At 37.9% G+C, this 20,700-nt stretch overlaps 1 pseudogene; it reads right to left on the bottom strand.

Annotated features, from left to right (window-relative positions):
• Positions 1–5,624: 5,624 nt before the first annotated feature.
• Positions 5,625–19,134, bottom strand: LOC149242915 (chaperone protein dnaJ 10 pseudogene; annotated as a pseudogene).
• Positions 19,135–20,700: the final 1,566 nt, after the last annotated feature.

The raw sequence follows: 20,700 nt of genomic DNA, 5'->3' as shown, positions 1-20,700 counted from the left end.
TGGTGGGGGCTGAAAATTCATAGGATTGTTAAATCCTTGATTTTGTTGCCCTTGCCAAGGTCTTCTTGAAACAAAACAAAGAGATTCTACTGAATTTGGTTCCTCCTGAAAGATAGCTTTGAACCCTGGGATTGAAGGACAATCCTTGGTCTCATGACTTTCTGAGAAAATCATACATGTTTCTACAACTTTTGCATCCAAGGGACATTCCCTTAGAGCATGTTTCTTTCTACATTTTGGGCAAAAGATGGCTAAGGCATCAACTTCTATTTTCTGCTTGTTTTGAATTTTAACGGTGTCTACTTGTTCACTAAGGCTCCCTAGAATGTCAGTTTTGAATTCATCAAGCATATTTCCAATCTCTGCCCTACTTACTGATCTAGTTGTAGATTTTTTTTTCTCTAATAAGAGAAGGATCTCTAGGCCCTTTTCCAGTTTTAGATTTTCCCCTTGAGAGATGGACACATAGTTCTTCTATGTCATGTAGTGGAAGTTGAGAAATGTCTCCCTTCCCCATCATGTTTAAAATATCTATCCATTCATCTCTAATGGCTTTCAATAGAAGGGATTTCAAGGTTTCCTCATCTAAATTGTTCATTTTCACTCTCTTTAAGTTGTATTGAAATCTTTCAAGTAAATCCTCCAAGTTCTCATCTTCTTTTTTCTTCATTTTGAATACCTCATCCTTATGAATAGTGGGCATACAATAATCCAGATATCTATCCAAAAATGTTTGCTTCATATCATTCCAAGTCCTAATAGATTGAGTGACTAATCCCATGAACCATTTCAGAGCAGCCCCTTTCAATGTTGAAGGAAACAGTTTGAGTTTTTGAGAGTCTTCTAGATAGTCATAGGTTCGGCATAAGACTTCAAACTCAAATAGAAATGTCTCAGGATCCTCACTTCGCAATCCATAAAAGTTTGGGAGGACAAATGGTGAAATGTTTTTCATTGTTGTATGGGTTTCCTCATCGACTATAGGGAATCCAAATGAGTTATCTCCTCCCCTATTTCCCCCATTATTACCTCTACCTCCTCCATTGTTACCTCTACCACCACCTCCATTATTTCCTCTACCTCTACCTCTACCCCCTCCTCCAAATAGTGGAAATTCTCCATCTAGCACTTCTTCTGCCATGATAGTTTCCTCAGGGTCTTCTGGTTCTTCTATTAATGGCTGATGAGAGAGAGTCTCTACCTCTTCTTCTTCTCTGGGTGATTCTACTTCTTTTACTGCAATATGTTCCCCTATAGAGGTGAAGAAGGGTTCTTCTCCTAGGTCAGATTTAGTAGATAGTGTGGGAGAATCTTCTAATTCAGTTGCTGCCCCTTGAATTCCAAGAATCCTAAGGCTGGGAGTATGAGTCTAGGATGGAGGTGTATCTTGTCTATGCCTTGAAGTAGTTGGAGTTGTAAAAATCGAACTTTTGGCCCTAGCTATAAACCTTCCCCTAGAATCTCTTGCTCTATGCATGTCATTTTTTTTATTTTTAATGAAAATTTTTAATTGGGCTAATAATCCTTTTTCTGATCTTCCAGATCACACTAGGTGCAAGAAGAGAGCATACTCAAGAAATTATTGAACTAATAACTCTCTTTTCTGATCCTCGAGGTCACACTAGGTGCAAGAGGAGAGCATACTTCAAGAAATGATCAAATTTTCCCTATTATTATTTTTTGAATGTAAGAGATAGGCTACCTAGTTACACTTCCCTGGAAATGGCGCCAAAATGTTTAGTCAATTTAGTGTGTCCTAAATTGCTACATTAATTATCAATCCGGGGATCGTAAACTGATGAAGTGTGGCGCACTGTATGTGACAACCTATTTTTTACTTTATTGTTTTCAGTTTTTATCTTGTTTTTGGGGTTTTTTTTCTTGTGGGTCTCCTAAAGTGTTTAATGCAAATGGAAATCCTAGTCTAAGGTTTCAAGAATACTGTTTCAAGAATACCTTTAAAGATCAAGTATGGATGCAGAATTAAAGACAAGGTTTACGCCTTTTATGGTAATTTCCAAACTTAGCACTTCAAAAATCTCAAAAACATGCTATTTATAAAATCAGAACTTGAACAAAAATGTAAACATGCATCTATTTAAATCAAGAAAAAGATGAAGTACTGAACATGAGGTTACTGCCTCTACTGTCCATCTAATTGCAGAAATAAAATGTAAACTACTGCACTCAAAACCAAAAATAAAGAAGTTGGAAACTAGTCACTGATTTCACCCATAATTCCAATATTTCGTCAATTAACTTCTAAAATGGGGTTAAGCTAAAGACACCGGAAATATCATCATATGACATGAAAGAATGACATTAAATTGTCTACTTGCAGACTAATGAAAGCAAAATCAATTACTTTACTTATAATCCAATAGCTCGCCAATTAACTTTAAAATAGGGTTAAGCTAAAGGCACCAAAGATATCGTCATATAGCATGAAGAACTTGATATCTAAGCTATCTACTTGCAGGCTAATGAAAGCAAAATCAAATTACTTCACTTATAATCCAATAGCTCACCAATTAACTTCTAAATCAGGGTTAAGCTAAAGGCACCAGAGATATCGTCATATAGAATGAAGAACTTGATATCTAAACTATCTACTTGCAGTAATGAAAGTAAAATCAAATTACTTCACTTATAATCCAATAGATCTCCAATTAACTTCTAAAACAGGGTTAAGCTAAAGGCACCAGAGATATCGTCATATAGCATGAAGAACTTGATATCTAAACTAGCTAAAAGCAGTAAATAAATCTTACTGAAATCAAAGCATAACAACTAGAATTAAAATCTAAAGTTTAGCAGGGGAAGAAAATCTCAGATCACTACTTGATGCAAAAATTATATTAAAGATCTCGTGCATAACCTATCCTAAAATGCATTGTTCAGTGTCAGTGAAAAGTATAACAATATTTCAAAAACATGTACAGAAGTGAAACGATTAATACCATAAACAAATCATGAGAAATGTACAGTTGAAATAAAAGAAAACATGCATGAAAAACTATACAAAAACGAAAGGCAAAACCTCAGCCAGCAGGGGCCCTCTGCACAGCCTTGGATTAATACGCTGTCACCTCAAAACCACACTTTAAACAGTCATAAGAAAATAGAGTTTTTGTATTACAAAACAAAGGATATGTCTCTTGGTTACAACAACAAACTAACGCTAAAACAACAACATCAAGACTAACTACTTGCGTTGCAAACGCTTATACTTATAGAGGAAATAGATAACTATCTTTTGGAGAAAAATCTTCAGTAATGGACACGTGAACAGGCCAGAATCCGGAAGTTCAGCCTCTTGGTTGCCATAAACATTAAATCTACAAAAAGTGGATGTTAGATTGCATCATGGAGATGGCCTGCAGATGGCAAAAATGGATCCATGAACCCAGGAACGGTTTCAGACTTTTTCATGTGCTAGAACAGAGTCTTAATTGACATAGGACTCTCTGTTGACCATCCTATGACCGATGCCTTTCTTCACAAATTCAGCTAAACAAATAGGATCTTGTCCATGTATGGATCATTTCTGAACTGCCCATGTGCCTCGTTTCTCCTGCTGACACCTGTAACCTATAGAACAATGAAAACAACTACGAAATTGCGAGTCAGCTGCGGAAAGTGGCTACATTCTGTAGCTGATGAACAAAATCTAAATCAAATAGCACACATAAGGATATAGTTTTAAAATCACTTAAATGCACTCCTAGAATCAATATGTAACAATCTTTGATAGCTTATGAGGCACTGGTATGGAAAAATATAAGAGAAAAGGTTTAGGAAAGTATGTAGAAGAGAGGGAGCTTTGGGGCTCAACAGGAATGGCCATCTTCATAAGATTCATACTAAAATACATTACATTCTCTATTCATGGAGTTGAGCAAAGTATTCAATGCTTTGATTATTTTCAACTCAAATTGGCAAATTTTAGAAATGGATTTTAACAAAAAAAGTGCGAAATATCTTATCTCCTTTTCTTGACATCCAACATAGAACCCACCATGCAAGTCTAACCACATCATTATCCATATCTAGGATCCTAACATTCTTGAAAATATTTGATAAAAATTGCAAAATGAAGTTATCTCTTCTAGATCACAATCATGGAACCATTTGAATGCATACACTTTTAAGAGACAATGGGAGTTTACACTCAAGAAACCCACAAAGGGGAAATTACATTAATAAAATTGTTCCTATGTGTAGTTTTAATGTAAAATTTGTTCCTTTATATAACAATAGGTGGTCAAACCTAACCGTGCACGGACGAAAACGAGGTTACGGAGCTCGTAGTGATGGAGGCAACGGAGACCATAAGCTCGTTTAGTAGCCACAATAACTGCTTCTTACCCCCTGTTTTTTTACTATTGATGTCGTTCCTAGGGTACGCTATCACCACCTACTAGCTGTTGCACTTGCCCCTTGACTGTTGCTCCCCCCGACAGTTACGGCTGCCCCGAGCCCACTCCAACATGGATACCATGGATCCTTGATGAAGTCGACTACATGACTGATCCAAACCTCGACCAACAAATCTTTCGGTGACCTAACCCTTCGCCGGTCCCCCATAACCTAGTCGCCTCATTCCGCACCAGCTCGCCGCCTCGAGCCTTCACTTTGATAGTCTCTCCATCGCTTCATCGAACCTTGATTTCCCGCCACTCTGTCCGGTGACCCTTCACCTCCTAGCTTCTTGCTCACCCTCCTCTCCACTGTTCGAACCATCTCCTCCTGGTGAATACCTCTGTGCACACCACCTTTCCTCCACTTCTGGACCTGCCCCTCTAGGAGTTCCTGAGCAACATCCCCTGATAGATACCCCATCCAGTGCTACAGCGGCAGCAGCCACAGGCTTTCCCTCTGGGTGTTTCGAAACCTCGGCCATCAAAGTACGCCACTCTGCATAGGGACCTCAGCACGAGACACAGGGTACAACTAACCCTCTTCTAAACCACCCCACAGCACCCAGAACAGGGAAAAGAAAAACAAAGTGTGTGAAGGCCTCCTAGAAGGACTTCACCCTCAAGTTCGACGAAGGACTCAACATGGGCGAGGTAGTTAACACGACCGGGAAGGTCCTGGTGGGTAGGGTTAGAGGCCGAGCTTACACTACTGAGCGAATTAGTCGTTGGGTCAAAGAAATCCGGGGAAATACCTTCAAGGATCTCCCTGAGGTTCAAATACTCCCCCGAGGCTAGTTTGCATTGTAGTTTTCTCTAGAAGAAAATACCACCCTGGCACTATCCCGTTACTGGCCATCGAAATGGCCCCAGTTTTACTGAAGTGATGGAGCCCGCTCTTCGACCCTGAACGTGAGTAGATCGGAGCCGCACCACTTGGGTGAAATTACTGGGGCTCCCACTGCAATACTGGTCTGAAGATGTCTTTGTTTGAATTGGGAATTCCTTGGGTACTTATTTGGATTACGACAAATCCTACATTCAGTCTAGGAACAGAACATTAGCTCGCATCCTGGTGCACCTGGACACTAGAGAAGGTATGGAAGAAAAAATCACACTGCAATGGAGGCATTTTACCAGAATCCAAATCCTGGATTACGAAGGTGTCCCCTTTAGATGCCGAAGATGCCACAAAGTTGGGCATCTTTATAAGGAATGCCCTTTGATGTGAAAGGACACAGACCCTTCTGTGGGATCTGAGGATGTTGCAGGGATACACACTGCCCCCATCTCAGGGCCATCTCCACCAGCTATTGTGACTACAATCGGATTGACATCTTCCACTCCACAGGCTGCACCCAGCGGACCTCGTCCACCCTCCCCGCTGATGACCAGATCACGGGCTACTGCAGAGGCTGCTTGCACCTTAGGTACTCCTCCTTCCCTGATCTCTGCTTTTATTTCCTCACTTGCATCCTGTTGGCATTATGTTTTTGGTATGGCTATATGTTACAGATGTTGTACTTGATGGCAACACCCGTGGCAAGGCTCTCAATATGTTGAAAATTAAGAAGTACGCAGGAGATCAGTTTAGAAGGTGCGTACCCGCAGGTACACCGTGAAGGGACCGCGGCCAGTCACGCAGGTCAGCCGTTCAGGAGGTGCGTACCCCCAATGCACTCATTTCAAGGCAGAGAAAAGCACACGTGGGGTTTCTTATGTTTAACCCTTGGTATTTAGCCGACAGTATTTGTGTTATTATGGTTTTGGATCGTGGTATTGGTCCATGATTTTAGGAGGAGCTTGCCTATATAAAGCAAAGGAGATCACTTGGCTAAGCATCTTTGCAATTGGATATCTTAAGATCTGAAATATTGGGTTATGGTCTTAAAAGCTTGATCTATATGTAAGAGAAGTTGAAGGCGAATCTGTGAAGGGTGATCTCTCGAGCGCATGATCAGATCTGAGCAACTGTGCCACTCTGGTGGACTGCCAATTCGGCCCTAATCAGAAGTACGCAGGTGTTTAACAAGAGAGCTGCGTGGGTACGCAGAGCAGAAACAGGAGATCTGCGTGGGTACGCAGAGCAGAAGAAGGAGAACGCGTGGGTACGCAGAGCGACAAAGGTTCAGGTGCGTACACACAGTAAAAGTACGCGGCGCGATAGTATCTTTGGGTGCGTACCTGCAGTAACAGTACGCAGCGCGATAGTGTCTCTGGGTGCGTACCTACAGTAACAGTACGCAGAGCGGTTGAAGAAACAGTGCGTGGACACGCAGTGCGGCAGAAGGATCTCTGCGGGTATACGCAGGGAAGCAGAAGGTGAAGTGCATAGCGACGCAGGCCACAGAAGGAAAAACTGCATATCTGTCTTAAGATCTTCTGTTGATTGAATTTTTTCTGTTCTGGGTTAGTTCTGTTATTGCTGATCTGATTACTGCAGTGGATTGTGTAACTTACATGTACTTGATGATCATTTGATGCTTTATAAAAAGAAGTAGGGGGTTGTAACTCCCTTCCAGGAAAGACTGGAAAATGAGAGAGAGTTGTAGCTCTCTGCAGGTTGCAGCCTGTGTACTGGTAAAGGACTGCACCAGTACAAAATCATTGTAAAAGGAGTTTCTAATTTGAAAGAAGATAGCGACATATTGCAGCAGGTGGTTTTCACCCACATTGGGTTTCCACCTTACATCTGGCGTTCTTTGGTGTTTTTCTTGTTCATGCTCATTATTTTATGGTACTGATATGCAAAAATAATTCAAAGTATAAATAAGGAAGATTTGTTAAAAAGAATTTGATAATATTGGTTCACCCCCCCTCTCAGTATTATTTCCAACACATCCTCTGCATCGCATGTGCATGCTGCATCTCATGTGCATGCTGCATCTCTAGGTGGTACTCTAACCTCCATTCCTTGTCCCCTAACCCCTCGTCCATCGACTTTCTCCACTACCCCCCCCCCCCCATGTTTGCCCCCCGATCTTCCCCCTGTCCCCTCATGCATCCCATCTCTCCCCTCCGTTTCTCCCCATCCTTATAACCTAAGATCTCGCCTTGCCACTCCACAGGATGGCAGATCGGGTTTGGGCCTATTACTCCCCCCTCGAAACAAGCCCATCCGTGGCCAAAAATCACACCTATCCAAAGCTATTCTGATAGCGGGGGCGGAAGTTACCTCTGGTAGACAAGCCACACTTGACCGAGTTCTTAGAGCATCGAACACCCATGTATAGTTGCCCCCATGAAGTGGCTATATTACAACTATAGGGGCATGGCTAGCTTGCCCAAAAAACTAGCCCTCAGAAAACTTGTTTGAATCTGAATCCTTAGACATCATCTTCCTACAAGAAACCTTGGGAGAAGCTGACCTCATCTCTCGTACACTCGGCTCCCTAAAGCCTGGCTGGATTTTCCAATCCTTGGATGTAATTGGACGTTCAGGTGGATTGGCCTTAGGTTATAACCCTTGTACCATAAACTTGAAAACCTCTTGGGGAGGGGACGAATTTATTGGAATTGATATCTTCTCATCTGAATTGGGAATGGACCTCCGCATTGTCAATGTTTATGGACCATGTCATAACAGAGAGGCATACTGGAATCGATTTCTCAACTTATCGATCATGTCCTTAGAAAATCTCATCATTGGGGGCGATCTAAAATTCTCTATAGGATATGGAGAATCCTAGGGGACCAATGCACAAGTCGACAGGCTCACTAAAACTAGGGAGATGCTACTGGAACAATATCATTTGACAAACATTCCCATGAACAAGCCCCTACCTACTTGGAGAAATCGGCAAATAGGTGAAGCTGCATTAGCTAGAAGGTTGGATAGATTCTTGATTAAGGACACTCTGATACAAAATCTATCCCTCTATAAATAATGGGTGGGATTGGGTGGGATATCGGATCACTGCCCCATATTCATGGAGATCTCGGGTCCACAAAAAAAACCGGGGGCACGCTACAAATTTAACTCCATTTGGTTAAATGACACATCCTACATCCAAATGATAAATGATTTTTGGTGACTCCATCCGCCATCCAGAAGCAGAACTTGGGCTGAAGGTTTCTGCTATAACCTCACAATGCTCAAAAAGCTCTCCATTAAATGGGACAAGGAAAAAATCAAGAGAGATGATAACACCCTCTCTACAGTAAAGCAATCTCTGCCTTCACTTCAGGATGAGAAAAATAGGGGGTTTGCATCTGCTGAAGCCAAGGATCAACTTATTGAACTAGAAAACCAAAAGATCAAAATTCTAAAGGAGAGGGAAGAAACATGGAGACTTCGAAGCCGAGCAATCTGGTTGCAAGCAGGGGATGAAAACACAAATTTCTTCCAAAACTACGCAAAAGGAAGGAAAATCTCCAATACTATCTGACATATGCCTTTGGAAGATGGAAGCAATGCATCTTCCTTCAGTCAACTCTCACTGTTGGGGAATTCACACTTCAAAAATATCTTCATGGTCCCCCGAGAGGCATCCATTGCTGAAATTGTCCAAACAGCAGGGCACTTCTCTAGTTTTGTTGATGAGGACTCAATCGAGGATCTCATTTCCCCAGTCACATAGGGGGAACCTGAAGGAACGCTAAAATGGTTCAAGAAAGACAAGAGCCTAGGGTCGGATGGATGGACCATTGAATTCTTCCTTGCCTTTTATGAACTCATTGGCCCTGACCTACTTAAGGTGGTGGAAGAATGCAGATCATCTGGGCGCATGTATGAGGCCATCAATACTACTTTCATTGCTTTAATCCCAAAATCTGACTCCCCTACATCCTTCAATGATTTTCGGCCTATCTCCCTTTGCAACTGCCTGTATAAAATCATTGCCAAGATCATTGCAAATCGGCTCCGGCCCATCCTGTCTAGACATATCTCTTCCGAATAATTTTCTTTTCTCCAAAACAGACAAATACATGAAGCTATAGGGACTGCACAAGAAGCCCTTCACTCCATCAATCACAAAAAGACTGAAGGAGCCATTCTCAAAATTGATCTAGCCAAAGCTTTCAACAAGGTCAACTGGATCTATATCAAAATGATCCTCACACATCTAGGTTTTCCCCCTCCCTTCGTCAACTGGATCATGTGCTGCATTAACTCAACAACCTTTAGTGTTCTCATTAATGGCTTTGCCTCACATTTCTTTCATGCTGAGAGAGGCCTTTGGCAAGGATGCCCTCTTTCCCCTCTTCTCTTTCTAATTGTTATGGAGGCCCTTAACAGACTCATCACATCAGCCAAAAGGGAAGGTCGATTACATGGGATACAAATGAATGACCTCTGCCACCTCACCCATCTACTCTTTGTCGATGATGTCCTTATCTTCCTTGATGGCAGCCTGCGGGACTCATCTACCTTCCATGACATCCTTAAACTCTTTGCAAAAGCCACCGGCATGGAAGCAAACCATACCAAGTCCACCATTACTCTCTCCTTTACATCACCCCAGGAAGCCAGATCTGCATACCATCTCTTTCCCTTCCAACAACATCTCTTGGAGGATGGTCTAAAGTACCTGGGCTTTAGGCTAAAACCCCACAGCTATCGTATTGGATTTGGCTTGTTACAAAGATTGAGAAGAGGTTGAAAAACTAGAACCATCGTTTCCTTTCAAGGGCAGGTCGGCTCGTTCTCATAAAAACTGTCTTGGAAGCCACCCCTATATACTGGATGACGTTGGCCTGGATTCCTAAATGAATTCTTGCCCGCATACAAAAGATTTGCTACAGATTCCTTTGGAATGGATACAAAGAAGGCAAGCCCTATGCTTGGGTTGGATGGAAACAAATCGCTATAACAAAAAAATGGGGAGAGTGGGGTTTAAGGGACCTCTCAACATTTGCACATGCACTAGCAGCTAAGATGGGATGGTCCTTGCTCACTTCACAGAACCTCTGGACTGAAGTCACTTATCACAAATACATTTGGCCACGACATCTCATGGACTGGATTTGCAACCCAACCTGGCCTCAAACTGGGATATCTATCATTTGGAAATCCATCCTCCATACTATGTCCAACATTCAAGAGAGTCTTGCTTGGAAAATGAATGAAGGCAACATGGCTCACATATGCTTGGATCCATGGTCTGGTGGGGGCAATATGCATCATCTACCCCCAGATCTTATTCAATTCCTAAACCAGAGGTAGATTAAAATGATTGGCCAGATTGTAGATAGGGAGAACAACTCCATTTTTTAACAAGCCTGGTTATCTGCTCGACACTTGGGCATCCCCAAAAACTGGCACCAGAATTGGGAGGGTTATATAAATGCCCTCAATGAAGCACATGTTCGCGTTACTGAGGGATCTGACGAACTCATTTGGACCCTGGCTGAGCACGGGAAATATTCTCCCAAAGCGGGATATCCAAACTTGCTAATGGATCGTAAACCACCGGCTCTCTTAGAATGGTGGACAAAAATCTGGAAACTAAAAGCCCCCCACAAGCCAGACTTTTTATGCAGAATGTGCTTAATAATAAGACTCCAATCGAAGAAAATCTCATGCACAGATCACGATTTGGGCCGCATTGGTGTGTCCTCTGTACTCAGGCAACAGAGACTAATGAACACCTTTTTTTAACTTGCCCTCTCACTGTTCAGTTGTGGCAACAAATAATACACCTCCTCAATAAGCAGGGCAGTTGGCACGGACTGTCGATCGCTGAAGCATGGAACAATTGGAATGTTGAGCACTTGGACAACAAATCTCGATGCTTACCCCTCCTCATTTGCTAGAAGATCTGGTTGACCAGAAATAACATCATCTTCCAAGGATCTCTAGCACGATGGCCACTCATTACTGCAAAAATTACAGCTGCATATCAAGAAATCCCCGAGGAGACACAACCCACTACATCATGACCTCATGCCCCCGAAATTATAGATCAAACTATCCCGTGGGCATATTTCGTTGGAGCAACCCAATTGCATGGATGTAGGGGCGACTCTCTACTATACCTATCTGATTAGCACCATTACCAAATCAACATGGGTTTGGGGGAGGGTATAAACAATTTTGCAGAACTGATTACTCTCAGACACTTATTGCATTTTGCACTTGCACACTCATGCAATAATATTCAAATGTTTGGGGATTCCAAAATAATCATAAACTAGTTCAACAACATAAATATTTGTCATGCTAATTCTCTCATAAACATTCTGGACGAGATTATGGTTTACAAGGCCCAATTTAACTCTATCATCTATCAACACATTTACAGGGAACATAACGAGGCTGCTAACAAGTTATCCAAGGAGGCCACGACACAATCCAGAGGACTGTGGATGATTCAAGAACAACATGGAACATATCAATATCAGTACTATCATCGGCCATACATTGACAGGTCATATCCACGGAGGGAACAGGCACAAAATTTTTGAAGGGCATAACAACTCAGTTTTTGTTTATGTATATATTTATGATGTTATCTATTCTCTGCAAAAAAACTCTGAACACCTGTGTGGTGAATATGTACAACACTAAAATGGTTATGGCTTCGGCACATTTATTATTTTTTGACAACTATGGACCTAGTTTTGACCAACAGTTATGCATATGCCTATGGCATCTACTACATGTAATTTTTCAAATTAATAGAAGATTACAATTTTTCCTTGGGAAAAAAAAATAGGTGGCAATAAAAACTGTCATCATTAGATCATTAGTTCAAACCATGATTATCTCAAGCAATTTCATCCCTAACTTCGCTCTTTTCTCTTCTCTAACTATTACATAGATTTCTAGGCTTGGTCTACATCATTAACATATAAGACATTCACTAAACAACAAAAGTAAGATTTATTGCTTCATACTCCTCTTTAATGAATACTTGTGATCTCAATATGAATCTTCAACTCTCTTTGAACTGGTCCTTTCTTTATATTCACTATCAATGCTTTTTTCGTTCATTTCTCTTTGTTTCCATCTTCAATGCTTTGTGATATTTGGTATTCTTCATTCATCATCATTGATATTCTCCTACTTTCATCTTATACTTGCAAAGATATAGACATTGTGCTTGTTGCAGTACATATAAAAAAGTAATCATACACATAAATGCATGGTTAACTAGTCAATGTTTCCACAAATTCTTTAGAATTTTTTTTGTTTTACTTGGTTCACAACATATCTTGTAATATCACCTAATAATAATAATTAAAATAATAATATAATATAAGCAAATAAATGATAAACAATAAAGAAAAGATAATAATGGTAAATAAATAATAACAAAAATAAAGAAAAGATAATAATAGTAAATAAATAATAAAGAACATAAAATAATATTAAATAAATAAAATAGTAAATAATAATATTGGAGTTCTAAATAAATATATATAAAATTAAACTATACAAATAGTAAAAATAAGTAAAGTTAACAAAAAGTAAAAAAGAATAAAATAAGAAAGAATTAAATTAAGAGAAATATTAAATTAAGTAAAACTTAAAATAAAGAAATAATAGTTGCATGTTGACGCATGAAATGTGTGCAGGAAGACCCATTTCCATTGTTTGGTCTATTTAATACACAATAAGGAATATGTGGTTCATCATTCCTTCCTCCATTCTTTGGGGAGAAACATGTTGTGAGACAAAGGATTCCCTGGCAGTAGTACATTAATTGAGGGCTCGAGGGTGGCCATATGTAGAAATATTATGTGCAACTGAGCCTACGGTTGGGTGGCCAGCTGTAGAAAGATTATGGCAAAGGTCCTAAGTGCAAAGCTAAGGGTAAGGGTAAATAAAATACTTTTGAAAGCCCTTTTGCTAATGTTGGATCGGTTGCAGGAAAATTCTCTAAGCAAGCCCAAATAAACAAAGTCATAAGCCTGCATTTGGGGTCTGATGAGGGTAACTCTGCAATATATAACCATATAGTTGATAAAGGGGTAGCCCCTAATATTGACACCGCTTTCGTTGTTGATTTGGCAGGGAACACAAATATAAATGTATAAACCAATCACATTCAGCTATCGCCTCTGGAGATAGTGTACAGTCTGTTTAGATACAACAACATGATAGAAGAAGAGGAAGTGCTTAATGGAGGACAAACATGTAGAGGAGAAAACAACTTTTGGATTCCCTATCATAGACCCTGATATGATAATATAGATGAAAAACATTCCCCAATTAGTCCTAATGCATTTGACATTTTATGTAGGAGTTATGATTACTCATCTAATGCTCAAAAGCTTAAACTATTTCCCGCCACCCTTAAGGAAACAACAATTTATCGGTTCATGGGGTTGGGTGGAAATGTTATCCAAACATGGGATGGAATGCGTAGAACATTTCTTAAAAATTACAGGAGTATTGCAAATCTTGGGATTTGAGAGAAGAGATCTTTAAAATGGCACAAAGAGAAGATGCGGGTCTTGAAGACTATCTTGAAAGGTTTTTGTATAAACTTCAATGGTACGAGCAACATAAACTTGACCTTGATAGTATTAGGATTATTTTTCTAATGGGTATTTAAGATGAATCTGTTAGGATCTAGAAACACTTCTCAATTACTTTTTGATCATATTTGTTATTTGTGCAGGAGATACTCTCGTAGTCAAGTAAGATCTAGAATAGGATTTAGAGATGCTCTCCTTAACAATGCCAAGTCCATGACTAGTGGTGTAACTAAAAATGAATTAGGAAATTTATTAGAAAGATTTAAGAGTGATTTGCTCGAAAACCCTAACTTACAACTAGAAGTATTCCAATTTAAAAGAGGCAAGAAGAAGAGAGAGAAACACATTCTACTTTGTCTTGAATGCAGACAAAAACACCCCTGACGAGAATGTCCTATAGATGCCACTAACGTGTGTTCTAATTTCCTTGGACAACAAAATTCTTTTCAATATTGGAATTATTTTATGCCTTACCAAGAATACCCTCAATAACAAGTCCAAAATCATTGTTGGAAACAAGGGTGGCGAGAGCACAATTATGAAAACATGTCAACCTTTTCCTACCCTATGCCACCACAATATTCATACTCCATGCCTTATCCATTATATCCAAAAAATCAACCGCCCCAACACATTAATTTACCTCAACAAATGCAGCCCTAATGTTGAGTTGCTTCTCTTTCCTACATATTAGATCATGCTAGTTGAGGTGCATGACATCCAATTGAGATCGAGAAGGGTTCTTGAAAAACATAAAAAATTCCCTATCATCATTAAGGAGGAAATGAAGGAGGAAAGTCCTAATCATACACACTATGATGCTACAATAAAACACACTTCTCAAAATTCAAATCCTTTACCATCTTCTAGTGCACCTCCCTATCTAGAGAGGTTAACCTTGGAGAAACCTAACTCATGCCCTAAATTTGACCTAGTTTTTTAGCATAAAAACATCCATGTTAAGGTTCCCTTAATGCAAGCTATAAATGATATTCCTATTTACATTAAAACCATTAGGGAAATTTGCATAAAGAAACTAGGGAGGATGATAGTAGAACCACAGACTATTCAATTCGTTGGAAAAACATCCAATTTGGTGATAGGACGAGCATTTATAGAAAAATATATGAACCCTCATAATCCAATTGTCTTAGTCCATATCAATGACACTCTTCTCCCTGTGTTTTGAGTGAGTTGGAGGTGCGATCATTGTTCTGACTAGACAAATGATGGAACAACTACAATTGTTTCACCTCAACCCTACACCCACCATTTTGGAACTAGCAAATAGATCTAAACTTAGACCAAAGGTTGTGTTTGATGAAAAACTTTAAGTAAATGGAATATAGTCATTTAAAAATTTAATGTCCAAGAAAATATTCTCAAGAAAAATATTTTCTTTGTAAATTTATTTTTTCAATTTCATCAGATTAACATACTCAATGTAAAGAAATCAATCAGGGATATCATTGTTACTAGGACCTATTGGGGTAGATAAGGGCCTAAAAGTTTGACCATAACAATGATATGTTAAGCCACTTCAAATTAATAGCTTCAAAAATTCACTCAACATGTGATTCGACTGTATCTTTTGAATGAATTCATCTTCATGTAACCTTAAATACACTAATGATCCTCATAGTAATATTTACAAGCATAATCATGGGCAAGCTAATATGGAACTTCACACTTATTTCAAAAATAATCATTTTCATCTAAATAAGACGTAAAGTATTTATCACATTACAACTCCCTTAAATTAACTTCAAATATATTTTAAACTTATCATAACTTTTATACAAGTAAATGTTTAATACTAATATCAACAATATCATGTCGGGATAATGAATCCGCTTATGAACCCTAAACATCAATACTCCTACAAAACCACTATAATTAATTAGAAACTCCAATCCAAAAATATGTTGATTTTCTTTGACAATTATAATTTCGGAGATCAACAACTTATTCCTCATAGTAATATTTACAAGCATAATCATGGGCAAGCTAATATAGAACTTCACAATTATTTCAAAAATAATCATTTTCATCTAAATAAGACGTAAAATATTTATCACATTACAACTCCCTTAAATTAACTTCAAATATATTTTTAACTTATCATAACTTTTATACAAGTAAATGTTTAATACTAATATCAACAATATCATGTCAGGATAATGAATCCGCTTATGAACCCTAAACATCAATACTCCTACAAAACCACTATAATTAATTAAAAACTCCAATCCAAAAATATGTTGATTTTCTTTGACCATTATAATTTCGGAGATCAACAACTTATTCCTCAAAATCTTTCTTTTCGGCAAAATAAAAGACCAAAGTCCCTACATGTATCCCAGCCTACGAAATTAATTGCATGTTAATCTAGTTCAGCACCCAGTCCGTAAGTATGAGGGAAGAATGAGCTTACAATTAACATTATAAAATGCATCATCACATGCCATATTTATTGTTTTCTCAAAATTACTATACTTTTTTCATGGTGTATTTCATGGTAATCCTAAGTTTCATCTTATTTACATGGATCTTGATCCATACCTTCTATTGTATAAGAAAATCATTACATTTTTGGAATTTAAGAAGGCCATTTAAAAAAATTGTTGATTACAGAAATTCCTTTTATTTCTTAACCGACGTAGTAGGCTCTGATCGGTTCCTTTTCAAGATCTAATTTGATAATGGTGTCTTTGAACTTATGCAGAATTTGCATGATTTGATAATGGTCTCTTTGAACTTATGCAGAATTTGCACGGAATTATGTAAGAGTTGATTTGAATGGCTAGTAGAGGTTTTTTGGAAAGATTTTCGATTATATTTGAATAGGCTCTGATCGGTTCCTTTTTAAGATCTAATTTGATAATGGTGTCTTTGAACTTATGCAGAATTTGCATGATTTGATAATGGTGTTTTTGAACTTATGCAGAATTTGCATAGAATTATGTAAGAGTTGATTTGAATGGCTAGGTGAGGTTTTTTGGGAAGATTTTTGATTATATTTTTAAGAATTTTTGTTGACAAAAATATTTTAACAAAATTTATATTCATGAGAATATTAATTATTGTATTTTTTTAATTTTTTAAATTATTAAACCTAAAAGCTTATTTTACAGTCTAGTTTTTAATTTTTTAAATTATTAATTTGAGAGGTTCATTTTACAGCCTAGTATGATGTGTACTTTCCAGTTTTTTAATTTGTTAAAATATTGAGAGTGGCCTAATTTCTTCAAAGCAATTTTTTTTTATTAGCCAACACTATTTAAATGTTTTGTATAATTATTTAATTTCTTTTTTAGATTTAAAAAAAATTTGTTTTGGTCAAATTAAGCAAAATTTCAATTTTGATGAAGGACAGATAACCTTACACATCATACTTGGCTACAAAATGAGTCTCTTGCCTTACAAATCATACTGACCTGTAAAATGAGCCTCTCAATTCAATAATTTCTAAAAATAAAATTATCTTCATATAGTTTTCTATTATCACCATCAAAATTCCATAAAGAAAATCATTACAAGAAACTAAAATAGATACCATTATTCTTCATGTACATGAATGTTACCAAATCTACGAGCACTTCTACCATGTGCATGAATGTTACCAAATCTACAAGGACTTCCACCACTTCCACCATGTGCATGAATGTTACCAAATCTACCAGCACTTCCACCATGAGCATGAATATTACCAAATCTACAAGCACTTCCGCCATGTGCATAAATGTTACCACATCTGCCAGCACTTCTACTATGTGCATGAATGTTACCAAATCTACAAGCACTTCTACCTTTGAATTTACTTAAAAATAACAAAAACCATGGACCCAGAGTTATCCTTTAACTATAGAAGCTCATTACAAGAAACTAAAACAGATACAATTGTTCTCCCTCTGCATAAATGTTACCAAATCCACAACCACTTCGACCGTTTTCTTGGAAACTTCAACCAATCTGGGCGATCGTTCCAGAGCCGCAAAAGAGCATGCCAAAACTTCAACCAATCTGGGCGATCGTTCCAGAGCCGCAAAAGAGCATGCCACAATTCGTTTTCTGGAATTCCACCTTTATTTTGTGGTTTCACAGTTTGGAAAATCTTTCCCAGAATTCTCAAACCCTCATCACGAGCCCAAAGATCTTGTTTCTTTGGCAGTTGTTTTGGCAGTTGTCTATAATGTGATTTTTTGGAAGTTTTTCCAGTGGGTTTTTCGGGTCAAAATTCGGCAGCAATTTATTGGAATCACAAGTTTGATAACTAGTTTCTGCACAATCAAAGCCTCCCAGGGGTTTTTCAGGGTGTTGAATCCAAATATGCAGTTAAAAAATCATTTTAAATAATACAAATCAAGATTTAACCTCAATTTTTTCCGCCTGATTCTGTCACCGGAATCTCCAAAAAATCGCATTATAAACAACTCCGTTTCTTTGCACTCTCATCTTGCAACACCCTGTGGCACACGTGTGAGACGGTGCGCACAATGTCAGGCGCATTTACTTCCCAGATTGAGTTGATAATCAATTCATCATACCATTCTGAATCACCTTCGCAAGAAACCTACTTTGTAATGATGCCGAGATGTAACCCTAGTAATGCAAAAACACCTGTTGTTGCTCTGACGAAAGATTTTATAAAATATACTTTGTTTCTGAACCATTCAAATATAAATGGCACACCCAAATATATGACCCTCTTTCCAAGTTGTTCTGCCGCTTGTCTTTCATATATGTTCCCAATGGTCTGCACCACATTGCTTCCATTAGGTTTGAGCCGTTGAACCTCAGATTTAGCTTGTTGTATAAACCCTTCCTTGTCACCTTGTACATAACGATTGAGACGATCTTTCAAAATCTGTGCAAGTTTTTCTTCTCTTTCCTTTCGTGCACCCTTCATCTCTTCTAGTAGTTCACTGAGATATATCGGTTCACCTAGAGTAGATATCAGGAAATAAGCCATTGAAGCCAATGCAAGGTGGCCTACATAGTCTTCAAATAAATCACATCTAAATATAGTAAAGATTTCTGCTGGGTCTATCATTGTTTCCATTGATAAACCTGCTTTTCCATGTGAGTCATATAATACCCGCAGTTCTGGATCACTGAGAACTTGGTAAGCTTCTCCCAAGACCTGAAAATTTTCTGCAGCTTGAGGATCATTTGGGTTTTTATCAGGATGAACTTGCCTGGCCTTCCTGTAATAAGCTTTCTTGATCTCCGCTTCAGTGGCCTCGGGACTGATTCCTAGCACGTCGTAGTAACCGGTTTCCTTGACCATTTTTACACACCTACAGATTCAGATGCGAAATTGATGCCGTTTGCGAACTCTGCTCGTTCAGAAAATCAACAATGGAATCAGGCAAAATAATATCAAGCCCTATAAAGTATTAATATTATTTGCATCGACATAGAAATGAATAACGAAGAGGTCGGTTTGTATTAGAAGATAATATTAAATAACCATGAGAAGAGTTGCCGTGGGCCAGGGTTTCAAAGGTAGGTTATAATTCATCACTAATTTTTTTTTCAATTCTTATGTAATTATTTTCTAGTTAGGTCTTTACTTGTGTTTTAATTATTTTATATGTTATAGCGGTGAGGCTAGGAGAAAGTGCATGAACATTTTTTTAGGGTCGAAGATTAAAGCATTAGAAACTATTGGGAGATTAAGAGTGCTTGAATTTACTATAAATTGAAACCGCCAAAAATTATTAGAGAATTGAATTGATGAAAGAATGGAATTCCTATCTTCCATCATTCTCACTCTATACAATTACTATGAATGAAAGTGGATGATTTTGTTTCATCTTAGGAGCAAAGGGTTGGGATCAAAACTGTCATGCAACCATATACATCTTTAATCCCTGTTGAATGATGAGTTACATCCAAAAGAATTGTCTCTAGAATCCTCTTATGACCCATGTCGAGTGCAATCCTTGGATGACTTTGACAACTTAGAAGCCCTTGGATCACGACTACTTTAGCCATAGGTTAGGCGTGTTAGACATTTCCTTTCAAAAACGGAGTCGTCTACGGAGGCGGAGGAATTGCCGGGACAACCAAAAGCGACTGGAATTTGGGCAAATTTTTTTCAAACAACCTTGTAGAGGCAGTGTTTGAATCGTGTTTTTGATGGTGGAAGTGGATTAAGCGCCATCAAAAACATCTAGGACACCTAAAATTTTGAAGTTTAACAACTATAACTTGGATTTACAAAAATCCTTATCATATTTTCTCTAAATATGACCGGAATTTCCATAACTTTCTGGGAAATTACTCCCGCTAGTTAGACTACAGCTTCAAAAACTTAAGAATATGATGATGTAATCTTTATCTCATGCACTATTTACTTTTGTAAACATTTTATATATAAAATAATATCATATTCTATATTAGAGATGAAGAAGCAACATAAGTCAAATTACTTCTTAAAAATAAATAACACATTTTGTATAACTTTTTAATTTCAAATACATTTGATATTCAATTTAAAAATAAATAACACATTTGCATAACTTTTTGATTTCAAATGCATTTGATATTCAATTTTTTAATTGGAGCACCAGTTCTTTAGCAAAATATTTTTTTAATCACTTATAATATAAATAAGGTGTTGCAAATTAAATTAACATAATTTTAAAAAATGTCATCTAAAACTTATAAGCCTTTACTTATATGTTAAATTTAAATCAATGGATTCACAAGCCACAAGATTTGTAAAGACGACATAGAAGATACAAAACCCCAATAATCAATTAATGAAAGATATGTTAAAAAATAAATAACAATGGAAAAAAATTTTAAGTGGACATTTTTTTAATAACAAATAGAATGACTAATTATT

This window comes from Pinus tabuliformis, chromosome 8 (genome assembly GCF_031772625.1).
Source record: "Pinus tabuliformis cultivar Carrire ecotype Pingquan chromosome 8, CPIR1, whole genome shotgun sequence".
Classification (NCBI taxonomy): Eukaryota; Viridiplantae; Streptophyta; class Pinopsida; order Pinales; family Pinaceae; genus Pinus; species Pinus tabuliformis.
This window is presented reverse-complemented; position numbering and strand designations above follow the sequence as displayed.